Genomic DNA, 19,965 nt, shown 5'->3' with positions numbered 1-19,965 from the left:
TGCACAAATGCAGATGTACCTAAATGTGTTAATAATATAAAAAAAAAATTACATTTAGGAATAAAATCCGATTTCGTGGGTTTTGAAAACTCAGCAACCTGCATGTTGGCATTACTTATAACACGAGATCTCTTCCCTGTCGGCCACTTAGATCAATTCAGATTTGTCCGAGTCAGTTCAATTGTCCAAATGCATACCAGAAAACCTGACTCATTCTCGGGTTCGTTAAAGAGATTTCAATATTAAAGAAAACATAATGTCACTTACTTTCACGTTCAATTTTTGTTCTGCATTCTAATCTTCCTCCTGGAAAAGAAATTAATTGAATTACCAAATGTTATTGATTTATTAGAATGATATGGCCGGGAGGGGAAATAATTAGTTACAAGGGTATAACTGATATTACTCCCACGAAGGTATAACTTATATTCCTCCCACGAAGGTATAACTGATATTACTCCCACGAAGGTATAACTTATATTCCTCCCACGAAGGTATAACTGATATTACTCCCACGAAGGTATAACTGATATTCCTCCCACGAAGGTATAACTGATATTCCTCCCACGAAGGTATACCTGATATTACTCCCACGAAGGTATAACTGATATTCCTCCCACGAAGGTATAACTGATATTCCTCCCACGAAGGTATACCTGATATTACTCCCACGAAGGTATAACTGATATTCCTCCCACGAAGGTATAACTGATATTACTCCCACGAAGGTATAACTGATATTCCTCCCACGAAGGTATAACTGATATTACTCCCACGAAGGTATAACTGATATTACTCCCACGAAGGTATAACTGATATTACTCCCACGAAGGTATAACTGATATTCCTCCCACGAAGGTATAACTGATATTACTCCCACGAAGGTATAACTGATATTCCTCCCACGAAGGTATAACTGATATTACTCCCACGAAGGTATACCTGATATTCCTCCCACGAAGGTATAACTGATATTACTCCCACGAAGGTATAACTGATATTCCTCCCACGAAGGTATAACTGATATTACTCCCACGAAGGTATAACTGATATTCCTCCCACGAAGGTATAACTGATATTACTCCCACGAAAGTATAACTGATATTACTCCCACGAAGGTATAACTGATATTACTCCCACGAAGGTATAACTGATATTCCTCCCACGAAGGTATAACTGATATTACTCCCACGAAGGTATAACTGATATTACTCCCACGAAGGTATAACTGATATTACTCCCACGAAGGTATAACTGATATTACTCCCACGAAGGTATAACTGATATTACTCCCACGAAGGTATAACTGATATTCCTCCCACGAAGGCATAACTGATATTACTCCCACGAAGGTATAACTGATATTCCTCCCACGAAGGTATAACTGATATTACTCCCACGAAGGTATAACTTATATTACTCCCATAAAGGTATAACTGATATTCCTCCCACGAAGGTATACCTGATATTACTCCCACGAAGGTATAACTGATATTACTCCCACGAAGGCATAACTGATATTCCTCCCACGAAGGTATAACTGATATTACTCCCACGAAGGTATACCTGATATTACTCCCACGAAGGTATACCTGATATTACTCCCACGAAGGCATAACTGATATTCCTCCCACGAAGGTATACCTGATATTACTCCCACGAAGGTATAACTGATATTACTCCCACGAAGGTATAACTGATATGCCTCCCACGAAGGTATACCTGATATTCCTCCCACGAAGATATACCTGATATTCCTGCCACGAAGGTATACCTGATATTCCTCCCACGAAGGTATACCTGATATTCCTCCCACGAAGGTATACCTGATATTCCTCCCACGAAGGTATACCTGATATTCCTCCCACGAAGGTATACCAGGTATTCCTCGCACAAACACATGCGTGTGTGTATATACGTATTTCCATCCGTATTTATATAGGGCTGGAGGTACCCGGCGTTATCCGGGTCTGTGTGTCTGTCTCCCAAATGCCGATCTATCTATCCATCGATCAGTCTATGTATCCATCCCTCATTTTATCCATTTATCTACCCATCTATCAATCCATTTATCCATCACTCTGTCTATCCATCAACCTATTTAAATATCCAAGTATTCATCTACTCATCCATCCAATTGCTCATCTATCTGTCCATCTATCACCAATCTTTCAATCAATTTCATATGTGAATCCATTTATACATTAATCCGTCTATCCATATACTCACCTATCCATCCATCTCCATCTATCTATCCACCCATCAATCTACCCATCCATCTATACATCCATTTATCCACTTATCTGCTGTGTCTATCCTCTGATTCTGTCTCCTCCCTCACTCCCCCCACCCTCACCCTCTCCTCTGAGAAGAGAGAGAGGGAGGGGGGCCTGTCCCCGCCCGCTGTCGGAAATTTCGACACTAAATTATTAACATTACTAACCACTAACTTCATTAGAAGAAAATGGGTTGCAGTGATCTCATATCGACACGTATAGATCTTATATATACTTCCCTATATCGACATAGGAACCACAGAGTCTCCGATCAACCCAGGATTTCGCTACCTAGGGAAGTATTGTACCCGGTAAAATGTCATTTGTATTATATATGTATATTGATGGCCATTAATTAATTACATGTATAAATTTTTTGCCGGTTATAAAGTGTAATCAACTCCCGGAACGGGTAAGTTTTTTGTTCTAGTTAAATAAATACACAGACTCCTGTGTATGGAGTATTCCTCCACCACATTACTGTGGGTGTAATTACCTAAGTGTAGTTACAGGATGAGAGCTACGCTCGTGGTGCCCCGTCTTCCCAGCACTCTTTGTCATATAACGCTTTGAAACTAATGACGGTTTTGGCCTCCACCACCTTCTCACTTAACTTGTTCCAACCGTCTACCACTCTATTTGCGAAAGTGAATGTTTCTTCGGCATTTTTGTTTAGTTAGTTTAAATCTATGACCGCTTGTTCTTGAAGTTCCAGGTCTCAGGAAATCATCCCAATCAATTTTTCAATTCCTGTTACTATTTTGTACGTAGTGATCATATCACCTCTTTTTCTTCTGTCTTCTAGTTTTGGCATATTTAATGCCTCTAACCTCTCCTCGTAGCTCTTGTCCTTCAGTTCTGGGAGCCACTTAGTAGCATGTCTTTGCACCTTTTCCAGTTAGTTGATGTGCTTCTTAAGATATGGGCACCACACAACAGCTGCATATTCAAGCTTTGGCCTAACAAAAGTCGTGAACAATTTCTTTAGTATATCGCCATCCATGTATTTAAAAGCAATTCCGAAGTTAGAAAGCGTAGCATAGGCTCCTCGCACAACGTTCTTTATGTGGTCCTCAGGTGAGAGTTTTCTATCTAGAACCACCCCTAGATCTCTTTCATTATCAGAATTCTTTAAAGATTTCTCACATAATTTATAGGTTGTGTGGGGTCTATGTTTTCCTATTCCACATTCCATAACATGGCATTTATTCACATTAAATTCCATTTGCCAAGTGGTGCTCCAGATACTTATTTTGTCCAGGTCTTCTTGAAGGGCATGACATTCATCTAAGTTTCTTATCCTTCCTATTATCTTAGCACCATCAGCAAACATGTTCATATAATTCTGTATTCCGTCTGGTAGACAATATGAACATCACCGTATGTAGACAATGAACATCCCCGGTGCAAGAACTGAACCCTGTATTACTCCACTTGTGTCATTTCTCTAGTCCGATACATTGCCTCTGATTACTGCCCTCATTTTTCTATCAGTCAGAAAACTTTTCATCCATGTTAGAAGCTTACCTGTCACCCCTCCAATATGTTCCTGTTTCCAGAACAACCTCTTACGTGGAACTCTGTCGAAACCCTTTTTTAGATCCAGATAGATGTAGTCAACCCAACCATCTCTTTCCTGTAAAATCTCTGTGGCTCGACATTGAAACTGAGTAAATTCGATACACAGGATCTTCCAGATCGAAAACCATACTGTCTGTCTCATATTATATAATTTCTCTACAGGTGTTCTATTCATTTAGTTTTTATTATTTTTACCAATATTTTGGCTATTACACTTGTCAATTATACAAGTCTATAATTGAGGGGGCCCTCCCTGCTGCCACTTTTGTAGATTGGAACTATGTTAGCATTTTTCCATACATCTGGTACGACTCTTGTACACAGGGATGTCTGAAAAATCAGTTGAAGTGGAATGCTGAGCTTAGGTGTACATTCTCTCAGAACCCATGGTGAAACTCCTTTTTGGCCAACTGCCTTGTTCTTACTTAGCTCCAGGAGCATTTGTTTCACTTCGTCTCTAGACACCTCTATGCGCTCTATGCTGTTCTCTGGAATTCTTATTGTGTCTGGTTCTCTGAAGAACTAATTTTATACAAACACACTTTGGAACTTTTCATTTAATGTTTCACACATTTCATTTTCATTTTCCGTGTATCTGTCCGCCATTTTCAACCTCTGAATATTATCCTTCACCTGCACCTTGCATTTATTGAATTTATAGAAAAGGCCTGGATCTGATTTACATTTGTCTGCTATACCATTCTCAAAGTTCCTCTCTGCCTCTCTCCTTACTGACGTGTAGTTGTTTCTTGCATCTTTGTACCGCTGGTATGTTTGGGGGTTTGGTCTCTTTCTATAATGATTCCATGCTTGTGTCTTTCAATCTCTGGCCCTCACGCAATTTCTGTTGAACCAACAGAACTGTTGAATTGTTTCCTAGGTCTGCATGTCTGTTTTGGTATGAATGTTTGTGTGCCTTCATCGTATATTTCGCAAAATTTGGCATACATTTCATTTACTTCTTGCCTAGCAACAAGTCTGTCCAATTATACCCATGAAAAAAATTCTAAGTTCCCCATAGCGTCCTCTCTTAAAATCGAGTTTAACAACTGTTTCAATGTCCCCATTCTCTACTAGATTATATCGCATAGCGTTTTTAATGTCTAAGAGGACGTGATCACTTTCCCAAGGGAGGAAGGTACTGGATGTCAAACACCTCTTCTTCTTTCCTGGTGAATACTAGATCCAGTATTGCCGGAACATCCCCTTCCCTCATTCTTGTGGCCTGCTTGACGTGTTGATACATGAATGTCTCCAAGATGAGGTTTACAAATCTGCCTGTCCAAATGTCCACTGTTCTTGCCTCGTAGGCCTCCCAGTCTATTGCCTTAAAGTTGAAGTCCTTCAATAACAACAATCGGGATTTATCTTTGTCTGCTCTTACCATAATCTCTCCCATGACCATTATGAGACCCTCTCGTTTGTCATCCAGTTCTTCCTTTGTCCGTGTGTTGCTTGCTGGTGTGCTGTCGGCATTTAGAATTATTAGCTTGTTATCTTGATTCCAAACCTGCAATGCCATTATGTCAATATCTCGAGGGTTTTCAAATATTAACTCTCTTACCTTCAGGTGTTCTTTCGCGGGCACCGCCACTCCTCCCCTTTCCTAGTTTTCCTGTCACCTCTCCAAACTGAGTAGCCCCTTGGGAATACAACCTCATTTAAAATATTTTCTTCAAGTTTCGTCTTTGTTAATGCGACAATATCTGGGATTTTGATCTGAATTATATCCTTCAACTCCTATATTTTCGATCTCACTCCATGTATGTATGTGTGTGTGTGTATGAAAAAATTAGTAACAGTTGATTGATTGACAGTTGAAAGGCGGGTCGAAAGAGAAGACCTCAACCCCCGCAAGCACAACTAGGTGAATAAACACACACTACGCAAACTCATACACACACTACACAATCACATACACACACACACACACACACACACACATACACACACACACACACACACACACACACACACACACACACACACACACACACACACACACACACACACACACACACACACACACACACACACACACACACACACACACACACACACACACACACACACACACACACACACACACACACACACACACATTAGGAATGCATTAGGAAGTGATGTGGTGGAGGCTGACTCCATACACAGTTTCAAGTGTAGATATGATAGAGCCAAATAGGCTCAGGAATCTGTACACCTGTTGATTGACGGTTGAGAGGCGGGACCATAGAGCCAGAGCTCAACCCCCGCAAACACAACTAGGTGAGTACAACTAGGTGAGTACACACACACACACACACACACACACACACACACACACACACACACACACACACAGGTGAAAACTGTGTACCCAAATGAGCCACAGGACGTTAGAAAGAACTTTTCAGTGTCAGAGTAGTTAACAGGTGGAATGCATGAGGCAGAGATGTGGTGGAAGCTGACTCCATACACAGTTGGAAATGTAGATATGATAGAGCCCAGTAGGCTTAGGAATCTGTCACCAGTTGATTGACAGTTGAGAGGCGGGACCAAAGAGCCAAAGCTCAACCCCCGCAAACACAAATAGGTGAGTATACACACACACACACACACACACACATACACTACACACACACACACACACACACACACACACACACACACACACACACTACACAAACACACACACTACACAAACACACACAACTCGTCGCCAGATGAAACGGTATATCCTAGCATCATTCTTGCCCTCACTCACAGCAACAATAAGCACACCACAGATCTCATTAGTGGCGACCCGACACCTGCCTCACGGCGCCATTGTCAACAAACACGACATTAGGCTTGGCTACAGGCACACCTGCCGTCTTACTGATGCTCAACACCTTCCACCATATTTACCTTCTATACTATGAGACCAACAATTAAAATATTTAATTAAACACTAACATAAAAAAAGTCAATCTGTAATAAAAGTTTCAGACCTGGCATACTGTATATTCAACTTCGTAATTATAATATTGGATCTGGTAATCTAAAGACGGTAAAGTGATCTAAAGATTACATTTATCTAATTTAAAGACTAAATTTCATTACCCATGTAAGTGTCATTAAATCCTGTAATCTAGATTACATCTCTAATGTTTGATATTTTATGTGGCAGTGAATATGAGAAGCCTCATCACTGCAATACGATCTGACTGGTTTAGATCGTGGGGAAAGTGTATACCTTGACTAATAAAGGCGCTATAATGATCAAATAATCTCTATTCGAGTCCAGTGTATGTGATCTGGCAAGAATGAAGGACTCGGGTCAGTGGTCGAACCAATTGATTAACTAGAAATAATTTCCCCAATGCCACAACTTTGGGTGGTAGTTGACAACGCTTGGGAGAAGACAGGAAACTTCGTATATATTCATGAGAATTTTTTTGGTTTGGGGGGAAGGGGGTGGTTTGGAGTGGAGGAGAAGACGGTGGTTTCCGTCAAGACAAGAGCTTTGTTTCATGAACAAGAGTTATGATAGTTTGAAGAGTACGCGCGAGGGAATTTGTAGATGGTTTGGAAAACAAGTGAGGAGGGGAAATAATGCAGCAGCAGACAGGGACTATTGACGACAGCTTCCTCCATTGGGAGTGCTTAACGGTACGAGATGAGAGAGATATATTTCAGAGTGTGTAAGCGAACAAGGAATAATCTCAAGACATAATAGTTTTAAGACATAATAGTCTCAGGGCAATAGATTTAAAAATATCAAAGCCGGGAGGTGAAGCTTTGAAACATTTGAATAATGAAGCTTTGAAACATATTTGTTATTGGTTGAATAGTCATAATTTAAAGACCTTCGACCAGATTCTGAAGTAGATACTGGGTCATTGAGAAGCAAAAATACATGCAGTCTACGACCAGTATTTTTCTCAGAGGCGTGAAACACCAGTAAGTCTTGGTTTTATGTGTGCACACATGCGTCGCGCTGGCGTCACGCATGTGCGTCGCGCCGGCGTCACGCATGTGCGTTGCGCCAGCGTCACGCATGTGCATTGCGCCAGCGTCGCGCATGTGCATCGCACTGGCGTCACGCATGTGCGTCGCGCCAGCGTCACGCATGTGCGTCGCGCCAGCGTCACGCATGTGCGTCGCGCCAGCGTCACGCATGTGCGTCGCGCCAGCGTCACGCATGTGCGTCGTGCGTGCGGTCGCACCGTAAATCTGATTAGCCTAATTAATTAAAGTAGGAGAGAGATACTCATACTACACGTATCTTATATATATATATAAATTTGCTAACAAATAAATTATGGAATAATATAAGCCTGTTATAATGATGCATAGGAAAGTCTCGACTGTATATTTAGCACGAGCCATAAATTTAGGGCGCGGGTGTAAATGTGTCTCACTCAAATACGCATCATCTAGAATAAGAATCAAAACACCATGATAGTTGACAGTTACTCTTAATTAACGTTTCCATAAAATGAATGTCACGTAAACACTAATATCATAAAAAATAATGTGCTCAGAAATGATCATCCTAAACTCAATCAGCTCATTTCTGAACTTGTTTTGTACTCACTGGTTATCAAAACTTACAAAATAATAACAAATTTATCTACTGGCACTGTTCCATGACTGTAATTTGGACATATTAAATTATCCCTTAACTAATATAAACATAGCCTAGCATGAGACAATATACATCAACAAAAATTTGTTTATAACCCCATTGAAGTTAAATAATATGGGCCACGCCAAATAACTTTGACAAATCTCTTACAAACGTTCATAACAATGTCTAATGGGACTTTTTTTTTGCCAGTAGCGTAGTACTGAATCCCTCTTCCCAGGCGTGTGTGCTGGCCACAGGAAAGGAAGTGTTCCTGGCGCTCACCACTACTCGTCAGGTAACTGGGTTACCTGTCAACTCCCAGGACGAGCCTGGGGGATGGTGCTAACTCGCGCTGTCTAGGTAATTCATCACTCCATTAATAGCGGATATCCAGTTCCACTGAATGTTGGTCTTCTCTTGTTTCGACGAAGGTCGTCATCGTGGTGCAATTGTTGTTGTCGTTTAAGATTCAGCTACTCGGAACAAGAGTTCCAAGTAGCACGGAATATGGTGAGCCCGTTGTGGTACACTTCCACAACTAATGGTTAATAGCACAGGAGAAAAGTTTTTCCTTCAGCATAGCGTTATGTTCAGTTTTCAGTATAGTCAACAGCTGGATGTCTGGCGTGAATAATTGGAGTAATGTTTCAAATAATCTACTTCGCTCTGCATACTCCGGAATGTAAGATAACCTTAAACATGGTTATAGACAGCGTTACACATTAAAGATTGTCACACAAGCAGGAACTCGCTGAAACCCGGGAAAGCAAACTTTCGACTTCCTGTCAACCTTCTATAAATTTGTGAGACAAATCTCTGCTCCAGTTATCCTTTTTTTCCTTGTTTTTCTTCCTTTTTTCTTCTCTGGTCATTCGTTCTACTTTTCCCAAACTTGCCACCGTGTACTTTCATATAACTTTTGACAAGTGTTTCACAGAGTTCCTCCAATCTCTCACCCCTGTAATATATACTGTGAGCATTTGTTTCTGAAATTTATCTCTCTTCCCCAAACTTCCTCAACTTTCTCCTCGCCTCTTCACCCATATTCATCTCTTAACTCTTCCTCCTTCCCTTTCCCAATCAAAACTGTTTCCACTCTTTGGTCGTTCATCACTAATTTTTCCCCTTATTGTCATTCTTCCCATTTTCCTCAAATTTGCAGTTGACAGTCTTATTTTATTGAGTGCCCCCTATTATAGCTACCTTCTTCTTTCTTCTTATTCTACTTCCGTCTGCGCTAAACACTTTTATCCATGCCTGCCTCTCCTTCGTAGCCCCTTCCTCCACTTCACATTTTCCATGCACCTATATTCTCCATAAATCCTTTTCCTGCCAATCATTTTTCACTGACTCTTCACCTCCCATTTTTCAACCCCTCTTGCCATCCCTCTATTCCCCCCCTTTCCTCCATCCTCCTACCTTCCTCCTGTCACAACATCCTCGAGTCATTAATCATACCCACAATGCATCACTGGGCGAGGAAGTGAGCGTACATAGATCCGTTGTCGCCATCTTGGCCAGGTCGATGTGGCCGTAAATGTTAAATGAGAGTCCAGTCAGCCTTAAAAGCTTGGTATCGACGTTTCATTTTGCCGTACTGGACTCATCACGGGTTCAGGAATTGTAAAGTAACGGTATTTGTCTGCACTTATCGCCATGTTGATATGGACAGGTAGACGGCCAACTATCGAGTGACCTCAACTTAGCAAACCTCTCCAAATCTGCATCTACAAAGGTGACACTCAATTGACACGTATATTTACCTGCTTATTATACCCTTATACAGTATTCACAGGTAACACCTGGCGGTTATATAACATCCCCGAAATGTTTGCACCGACCCACACGTATGAAATATACAGATTATAAAACGACGTTTCGGCCAGTTGTGGACCCTTATCAATTTCGACTTCTTGAGCAGTCTCCGTGGCGCAGTGGTAAGACACTCGCCTGGCGTTTCGCAAGCGCCTTGCCTTGGGTTCGAATCCTGGCCGGGGAGGATTGACCGGGCGCCAATCCTTAACTGTAGCCTCTGTTCACCCAGCAGTGAATGGGTACCTGGTTGTTAAACGATTCGGCGGGGTCGTATTCCGGGGAAATTAGGGTTAAGGACCTTGCCCGAAACGCTACGCGTAATAGTGGCTTTACAAGAATGTATAAGGCAGGTCACAAGAGCCACCGAAACGTAGTCACTTATATATTTCATTTGTGTGGGTTGTTGAGTTATTTGTGTCTAGTAACGTTAATGTGTCTTGTTCTCCGCATCACTGATATTTACACGGTTATGCCGCAGTTGTGATACACCGCTGTCAGTGAGCAAATCCACCAGGGCTGTGAGGGGGGCGCGAACCCTCGACCCCAGCATTGCTAGTCGCGTACTCATTACCATTGATATATATCACGTTAGTGTGATTTGTGTATGTTGCCGCTGTCAGTGTCGCACTTCTCCGCCAGGAGCACAACGTTAACCAAGTCAGTTCTGTACCATGACTTACCGAGCGGACCACCAGGTGCATGTTTGTCATATTACATGATCGTGTGCTTGAGTGTTTACACAATTTACTGTATTAATAAGTGATATCCATAAATGATTCCTGGCGAGTTTGCTGTTATAGGAGAGACCAGCGTGAGATATCTTGAACTATGCAGCGTGTCCTCACGACGTGACAAACTTTATTTCTAACGTCGTGACAAGCTATCGTGGTCACTACATAGCAACTCTTCGTTATCCCGACATGACAGAGCGTTCGTTGTTACGGTAAGGCATATGTCTGTTCTCCCAACGCGACTTATCACAACGAAAAATGAAACGTAATAAACTGGGGTGTTTGGGAACCCTCATGAAGTCAACAGACAAAATTACGTGTAAATAGTCCTCACTCGTAACCTTTTACCTGCAGCACGCATCAACCGGGACTCATTATAAGAATAAAGGAAACTAAAAAGGCCTATTTGACCTATTTTAGGCTGCTCCAATTTATAAAAACACAAATTCATTCACACACACACACACACACACACATACATATATATATATATATATATATATATATATATATATATGTATGTGTATATATATATATATATATATATATATATATATATATATATATATATATATATATATATGAAAATGTCAGACCACAGACCTTCCGACCTTCTGAAGATGTATTTAATATACGAAAGTACTTAAGGAAATTCCTGTTTCATTTTTCCTCCGTGGTCTGACATTGTCACATTCTTAATCACGTGTTTATTTTCGTGATAAACACACACATATATATATATATATATATATATATATATATATATATATATATATATATATATATATATATATATATATATATATATATATATATATATATATATATATATATATATATATATATGTATGTTGTACCTAGTAGCCAGAACGCTGTTCTTGGCCTACTATGCAAGGCCCGATTTGCCTAATAAGCCGAGTTTTCCTGAATTTCTATATTTTTCTATTTGTTTCCTATGAAATGATAAAGCTATCCATTTCATTATGTATGAGTTAATTTTGCTAAATTTGAGTTAAACTAACGTAGATATATGACCGAACCTAACCAACCCTACCTAACCTAACCTATCTTAACCTAACCTAAACTAACATAACTAAATCAATTATTTATGTCCTTAATATAATATAATAATTATATTTAAAATAAACCAATTGGAAACAATTTATTGAAAATAAAGAAAATCACTCAGCTTATTAGGCAAATCGGGCCTTGCATAGTAGTAGCCTGGTGGATAGCGCGCAGCACTCGTAATTCTGTGGCGCGGGTTCGATTCCCGCACGAGGCAGAAACAAATGGGCAAAGTTTCTTTCACCCTGAATGCCCCTGTTACCTAGCAGTAAATAGGTACCTGGGAGTTAGTCAGCTGTCACGGGCTGCTTCCTGTGTGTGTGTGTGTGTGTGTGTGTGTGTGTGTGTGTGTGGTGTGGGGGGGAAAAAAGTAGTTAGTAAACAGTTGAATGACAGTTGAGAGGCGGGCCGAAAGAGCAAAGCTCAACCCCCGCAAGCACAACTAGGTGAGTACACACACACACACACACACACACACACACACACACACACACACACACACACACACACACACACACACACACACACACACACACACACACACACACACACACACACACACACACACACACACACACACACACACACACACACACACACACACACACACACACACACACACACAAGGAAAATATGTCAAGTAAACATCGTACAAATTAGGATTAGTTACTACAAGCGCTACGACCCGCTCTTATTCATCTTCAATTTGCATATCTTAACCACTCACCAAGATGAGAGAGAGAGAGAGAGAGAGAGAGAGAGAGAGAGAGAGAGAGAGAGAGAGAGAGAGAGAGAGAGAGAGAGAGAGAGAGAGAGAGAGAGAGAGAGAGAGAGGTGGCGAAAGGAAAGATAAAGAAAGAGAGAACAAAAGATGGTGAAGAATTACCCAGGCAAACGGACTTACATACAAAAGAACTGGACGAACATAGAGCAGAAGACCTCTACATTCTCTTCCGAGAGAACGACACAAACATAGAGTGCCAAAACAGCTCCACAGAGCCTCCCTACACACACAAGACCACCGAACAAAAACACACAAGACACACTTCCTCCTCTACACTCGCTCCTGCCTAACGCTGCCAGCATTAGACATGAGTATATTTTCTGGTTGGTCTGTAAGTTAATATGGTAAGTAAGTAATTCTCTAAAGAAGGCGCCAAGCTGGGGTTGACTATGAAGGTATTGTGGTAACCTCAACAACTCTCCAGGGGGTTGATAGATGTAAATAACCCTCTGGAGGTTGATAGGCTTTAATAATACTCCAAGATTATTAGGACACTAAAAGAGAGGTATTTATAACCCTTGATATACATTGCTAGGCTTTTATAGCCGTCCAGAGGTTGATAGACCGTCCAGTAACCCTCCCGAGGTTAATAGGCCTTAACCCCAACACGACAATCTGGGTAGGCCTAGGTCTTTTCATGACTAAGTGACTGCCTAATTTTTTGTAAGCAACTGTAAACTTTTATACGCTGAAGTTGTCTAATAAATATAAAGTATACATTAAAAATAAACATAAATAATAGTTTAGAAAAAAATATTAATTTGGAATATATATTATGTTGATCTTTGTTCTTTCTTTCCATATTATGCACCTCATACCCATCCCGTAGGGGGGGGGGGCGGAGGTGGAAAGAGTTAGAGAGGCACATAATGGGTTCGAATCCCATAGTTCATTTAGCTCAGCAAGTGACTATCTTCTGAAGCTAGTTACACAGTTGTTAAGTTACATTCACATTTACATATATATATCATGTTGATTGAAATCCAAATTGGTGCCTAGCATCAGATCTTCGTTGAGTTAATTAAAAAACACAGTATCAAATTTATTCTCATCATTAAGTAAAATACCTCATATTATGTTTGTTATTAATATGACTGTTACGTTCATTCCGTATTCAACAGTCATATTGTGGTCGTTGAAGCTTTCTTTTTCCAATCCACTTAAAATAGAATTAGGGGGGCCCCTGGCCAGGGTGGATTGTCTAGGCACCAGTCTTTAACTGTTCGCCCATGGTCACCCAGCAGTAATTGGGGACCCGGTTGTTAACCAATTGCCTGGTAGTGTTGCAGGAAAAACTCTAAAGCCTGCTAACAGAAGTCAAGAGCCGTCTACTCTTGCCCAACATACTTTTTGTATTTATCACATTCACAACAAGGAATATAATACACACTTAATAAACTCTCTCTCCTCGTTGTCCGACCCCGCGTCTGATACTGGGAGAGGACGCGTTTAATACAATAAACAAAGCAATAACCAAACAGTTAGAAATGTAATCGACAAAGTTTTATTGTGTGTTTCTGACCACAAACGTTTCTGGTCCCAGAGCCAAGTTGTTCCACAGATGTTGGGCCTGATGCTCTCGACTAGTTGCTGTCCTCACACTTGTTTTATTTACGTGAAAGTTGGCACATTTGAAGTAACTGTAAACTTAAAGCAGCTTTATTATACTGGTAAGCTTGCTGGCAATATATCAGACTCATTCGTTATACGCCTGTCTTGTTTCTTGCGGGATCACCGTTCGATCCCCAATGGTCCAATGGGTTATGCAGGCGATGGGTCACAATAACGTGGCTGAAGAATGTTGACCAGACCACACACTAGAAGGTAAAGGGACGACGACGTTTCGGTCCGTCCTGGACCATTCTCAAGTCGATTGTGTCAGAATGAGAATGGCAATCGACTTGAGAATGGTCCAGGACGGACCAAAACGTCGTCGTCCCTTCACCTTCTAGTGTGTGGTCTGGTCAACGTCCAATGGGTTAGATACCAATCTTTCACTCCGTCTTTATATACCAGTTCTTAGTCAGTGCTTGAATCTCTTCACAGTTCAGTCTAGCCATACTGGCTAGTACTGTCTCTTGATAACTATATGTTAAAGTTAAGACACACACAGGCGCGCTTAAAAGAAAGGAAAACTTTGGAAGTAACAATTGTGTGTGGTCTCGTACGGCCCCTTTGTGCAAAATGTATTGACTCATCGGCTGTGAGGCTTCTGGTGTCTATCAGCTTGTGGTGGGTGGCACTAGGCTACGAAGCCGCCATCATCCTCTTCAATGATAGCAAAACTGTAGCGATTCCATAATTATTCGTCGCTGGTCTGAAGGCAGTTATGGATCACGCCGCGTGTTTGTGAATATCAGGTCGTTTACAAAGGCGTCAACATTTGCTTGACTCTCAGGTCGTGGTAGTTACGGAAGCCCCTGACTTTCGTAGTCGTAAATCTCGGCTGAGAACGCACGACCTCGATGTTACCATAGATGCCAACCTCGCAGCCCGCCAAACTTTAGCGATCACAATGACGTGTTTACTGGCCGGAGACCACGAAAGTTTGGCAGTTGTAATATTGCATTGGCTACCATATGACCCCAGAATTGGAGGTGAACTCTGAAGCCAATGACAATTTCTGACCGGCTTGGATTTCGCCCCGAAGCTGCTATGGATCTTCCTGAAGGTGGGGGACGGGGGGGGGGGGGGGGGGTGTGCGTTAATTTGGTTGGTTTGTGTTATTTTGAGGGTTGTTTTTTTGTGGGTTCGTGTGTGCGTGTGCTTCTGTGTGTATTTCTATGTGTTGAAGGGTAGAGTGGAATGAGGAGGGTGTGCGCGCTCTTACCTATTAGTGCTTGTTGGCAAGAAGGAATAGTTCTTGTCGCAAGTTCCTTCACTAGAGAATGTCTAGTGATAATTGACTCGTATTTTGTTAATTTTGTCATATTTTGTCATTTGCTTATCCAGGCAGTAGAGTTGTATTGATCTGCGCAATCAGTTGTCCTGTATGCTCACGTTCAAGTTCAAGTATGTTTGTTCAGACAAGAAAGAAATACATCTCAAAGGGATAGAGTAGCTTAGGCTATTTCCACCCCCTCCCCCCTTATCCTGTATGCACTCACGCGTAGTTTTACATTCTTGTAAAGCCACTAGTACGCGTAGCGTTTCGGGCAGGTCCTTAACCCTAATTTCCCCGGAATACGACCCCGCCGAATCATTTAACAACCAGGTACCCATTCACTGCTGGTCGATGGATACACCTCCTGATGTTTAATGAGTCAAGTGGCTGTGATAACCATAGGGAAGTAGTTAAGTCAAACAAGAATAGGTCATTAATAGGGCTACAAGTCATTAATTAGTCATCAATAGGGCTACAGTCTCCGTGGTGTAGTGGTAAGACACTCGCCTGGCGTTCCGCGAGCGCTTTGTCATGGGTTCGTATCCTGGCCGGGGAGGATTTACTGGGCGCAATTCCTTAAGTGTAGCCTCTGTTTAACTCAACAGTAAAATGTGTACTTGGTTGTATCAACGATTCTTCGCGGCGGGGATCGTATTCCAGGGACCTGCCCGAAACGCTACGCTTACTAGTGGCTGTACAAGAATGTAACAACTCTTGTATATATCTCAAAAAAAAAAATTAAGTCATCGGTACACGTACGTCCATTTAGGATCGGATACCCATCGCCCATGGAGTATTTGTGCCAAGAGCTTATTCAAAGAACTAGGTTTCAGGCATCCCAATAGTTAGCAGTTTCCTGTATCAGCGCCTCAGTGTGGATGTTCAGAGAGGAAACACCTCCTGTATCCTCTGTTTGTACCAATAATCTGGGAAGATTGCTTACACTGTCCCTTATTTTCAGCTTGTTACCAATTTATTATGTCAAAACGCATAATAAAAAATGAAGGCGGTAAAGAGATGGTTAAAGACAATACAAATGGTGGTGGAGATGAAAGAAATATTGAAGAAAGCAAGGAATAAAGCGTCAGGTGTATCATAACTCACAGACAACCAACTCAAGGCGCTGCTACTCAGCTACCTACAGTCCTTAACATTCACAGTGCTGTGCTACCATCTGGTCCAGAAGGGCGTGCTTTTTACGTGTTCTATATTTGCGTGTTATTTGTTTTATATTTCTATTGCGTGTTATTGCGTGTAGCTGTATTTTGTCTTTACATTCTTGGTCTGTGATTCATGTGATTTGTCTCTTTCCTGTGCCATATGATTTTGTTATTTTGTTCTGTTCTTTCCTTGTTATGCGCTTGTACGTTGGCTTTTTATATCAATAAAAAAAAATCTGGTCCAGAAGGCATTCAAAACGGCTAAAATGGTTTTTATCCTCAAATCAGGCAAAATAAGCCATGTGCCCGTGAACCATAGGCTTCTTTGGTCACTATGGGTCTCCTTCGTGGAGACAAGTAAATGCTTTGAAAAAATGCGTCGCAAATCGAGTTAATTAATGTATGGAATATATAGAGCATCATAACCTGTATACAGAAAAAACTTTGGTTTAAGGGACTAGATATCAACTGAACATATATATGGCATCATACATTTTACCAATCATCATCCGTACCACATATCCAATCACTTCATAGTAACATAATCACCTACAAATCCAAAGTGGTTAAGCCACTGCTCTGTACCTCCACTCCTCCTCCTCCCTATATCCCAATCCCTGCTCAAGACTTCCTGCATCCTTATCCTGTTCTTCCATCCCCTGCTTACCCAGCCCGTTCTCGCCATTGTTCCCGCACTAAAGTCGTGCGGCGTTCCCGTACTAAAGTCGTGCGGCGTTCCCGTACTAAAGTCGTGCGGCGTTCCCGCACTAAAGTCGTGCGGCGTTCCCGTACTAAAGTCGTGCGGCGTTCCCGTACTAAAGTCGTGCGGCGTTCCCGCACTAAAGTCGTGCGGCGTTCCCGCACTAAAGTCGTGCGGCGTTCCCGCACTAAAGTCGTGCGGCGTTCCCGCACTAAAGTCGTGCGGCGTTCCCGCACTAAAGTCGTGCGGCGTTCCCGTACTAAAGTCGTGCGGCGTTCCCGTACTAAAGTCGTGCGGCGTTCCCGCACTAAAGTCGTGCGGCGTTCCCGTACTAAAGAAACTATCGTACTAAAGTGCCCTAATCCTAACCTACCAGAGGACCCACACAGAAAACGGAACATTGCGTCAACTTCGCGACCCGCTACCACTTTCTTGTACGACAGTTTTTGGCCTTAGGTGGAGTATACGTCAAAATACAACGTGCTATAATAATATTAATTAATACAAATGAATTAATAAAGAGAACAGGTTGCCAGCACCAGCCCCGAGGTCACCGGAACGAGCACATCATCAAACTGTTGATGTATAGTTTGATGTAAACACCAGAGACGTTGATGTAGAAAATGGGAAGCTGTAGAAAATGGGAAGCTGTAGAAGAGGGGTGATTAGTGTATATAATAATAATAAAGTACAGTAATAAAGTACACGCCAGTAAGGCGTGGTAAGTAAGTAAGGTAAGGTAAGTAAGGCAGTAAGTAAGTAAAGTAATAATAAAGTACACGCCAGAGAGCGGAAGCCATAAGGAACACGGACCAAAGAGAGAGATGAGTCTGTATCGTGCAACAAACTCAAAGTTCAAAGTGACATCGAGCAATTACAATATTCGTGCATGTAACCTTTGCTAACTAAACCATTGACTGGGAATCCTCGAATTGTGTTGCTTATAGCACAGGGATTATTGCACGACACTCGAGAGACCCAACACTGGATCAGTTGTTGCAACGGCACTTTAAACACCTGCCTTGGGCTGTTAAAGCTGGATTCGCTCCTCGCATATAACATTCCTTTAAATTTACACGACCTTACAAACTCACCATAGACACCTGTTAGTGTCACCATAGACACCTGCTAGTGTCACCATAGACACCTGCTAGGGTCACCATAGACACCTGTTAGTGTCACCATAGACACCTGCTAGTGTCACCATAGACACCTGCTAGTGTCACCATAGACACCTGCTAGTGTCACCATAGACACCTGCTAGTGTCACCATAGACACCTGCTAGGGTCACCATAGACACCTGTTAGTGTCACCATAGACACCTGTTAGTGTCACCATAGACACCTGCTAGTGTCACCATAGACAACTGCTAGGGTCACCATAGACACCTGCTAGGGTCACCATAGACACCTGTTAGTGTCACCATAGACACCTGCTAGTGTCACCATAGACACCTGCTAGGGTCACCATAGACACCTGTTAGTGTCACCATAGACACCTGTTAGTGTCACCATAGACACCTGCTAGTGTCACCATAGACACCTGTTAGTGTCACCATAGACACCTGCTAGTGTCACCATAGACAACTGCTAGGGTCACCATAGACACCTGCTAGGGTCACCATAGACACCTGTTAGTGTCACCATAGACACCTGCTAGTGTCACCATAGACACCTGCTTGGGTCACCATAGACACCTGTTAGTGTCACCATAGACACCTGTTAGTGTCACCATAGACACCTGCTAGTGTCACCATAGACACATGCTAGGGTCACCATAGACACCTGTTAGTGTCACCATAGACACCTGCTAGTGTCACCATAGACACCTGCTAGTGTCACCACAGACACCTGTTAGTGTCACCATAGACACCTGCTAGGGTCACCATAGACACCTGTTAGTGTCACCATAGACACCTGCTAGTGTCACCATAGACACCTGCTAGGGTCACCATAGACACCTGTTAGTGTCACCATAGACACCTGTTAGTGTCACCATAGACACCTGCTAGTGTCACCATAGACACCTGCTAGTGTCACCATAGACACCTGCTAGGGTCACCATAGACACCTGCTAGTGTCACCATAGACACCTGCTAGTGTCACTATAGACACCTGCTAGTGTCACCATAGACACCTGCTAGGGTCACCATAGACACCTGCTAGGGTCACCATAGACACCTGTTAGTGTCACCATAGACACCTGTTAGTGTCACCATAGACACCTGTTAGTGTCACCATAGACACCTGCTAGTGTCACCATAGACACCTGTTAGTGTCACCATAGACACCTGCTAGTGTCACCATAGACACCTGTTAGTGTCACCATAGACACCTGTTAGTGTCACCATAGACACCTGTTAGTGTCACCATAG

General features: G+C 42.1%; 1 protein-coding gene across 1 annotated transcript in view; it reads right to left on the bottom strand.

Annotated features, from left to right (window-relative positions):
* The window catches only part of LOC123748333 (limbic system-associated membrane protein), a 489,037-nt gene that overhangs the window by 388,884 nt on the left and 80,188 nt on the right, over positions 1–19,965 (bottom strand). Inside the window, exon 2 of the mRNA XM_069329141.1 lies at positions 268–306. The gene's annotated coding sequence lies outside the window, so the exon portion shown is untranslated. The remainder of the gene's footprint in view (positions 1–267; positions 307–19,965) is intronic.

Source organism: Procambarus clarkii, chromosome 22 (genome assembly GCF_040958095.1).
Source record: "Procambarus clarkii isolate CNS0578487 chromosome 22, FALCON_Pclarkii_2.0, whole genome shotgun sequence".
NCBI lineage: Eukaryota > Metazoa > Arthropoda > Malacostraca > Decapoda > Cambaridae > Procambarus > Procambarus clarkii.
This window is presented reverse-complemented; position numbering and strand designations above follow the sequence as displayed.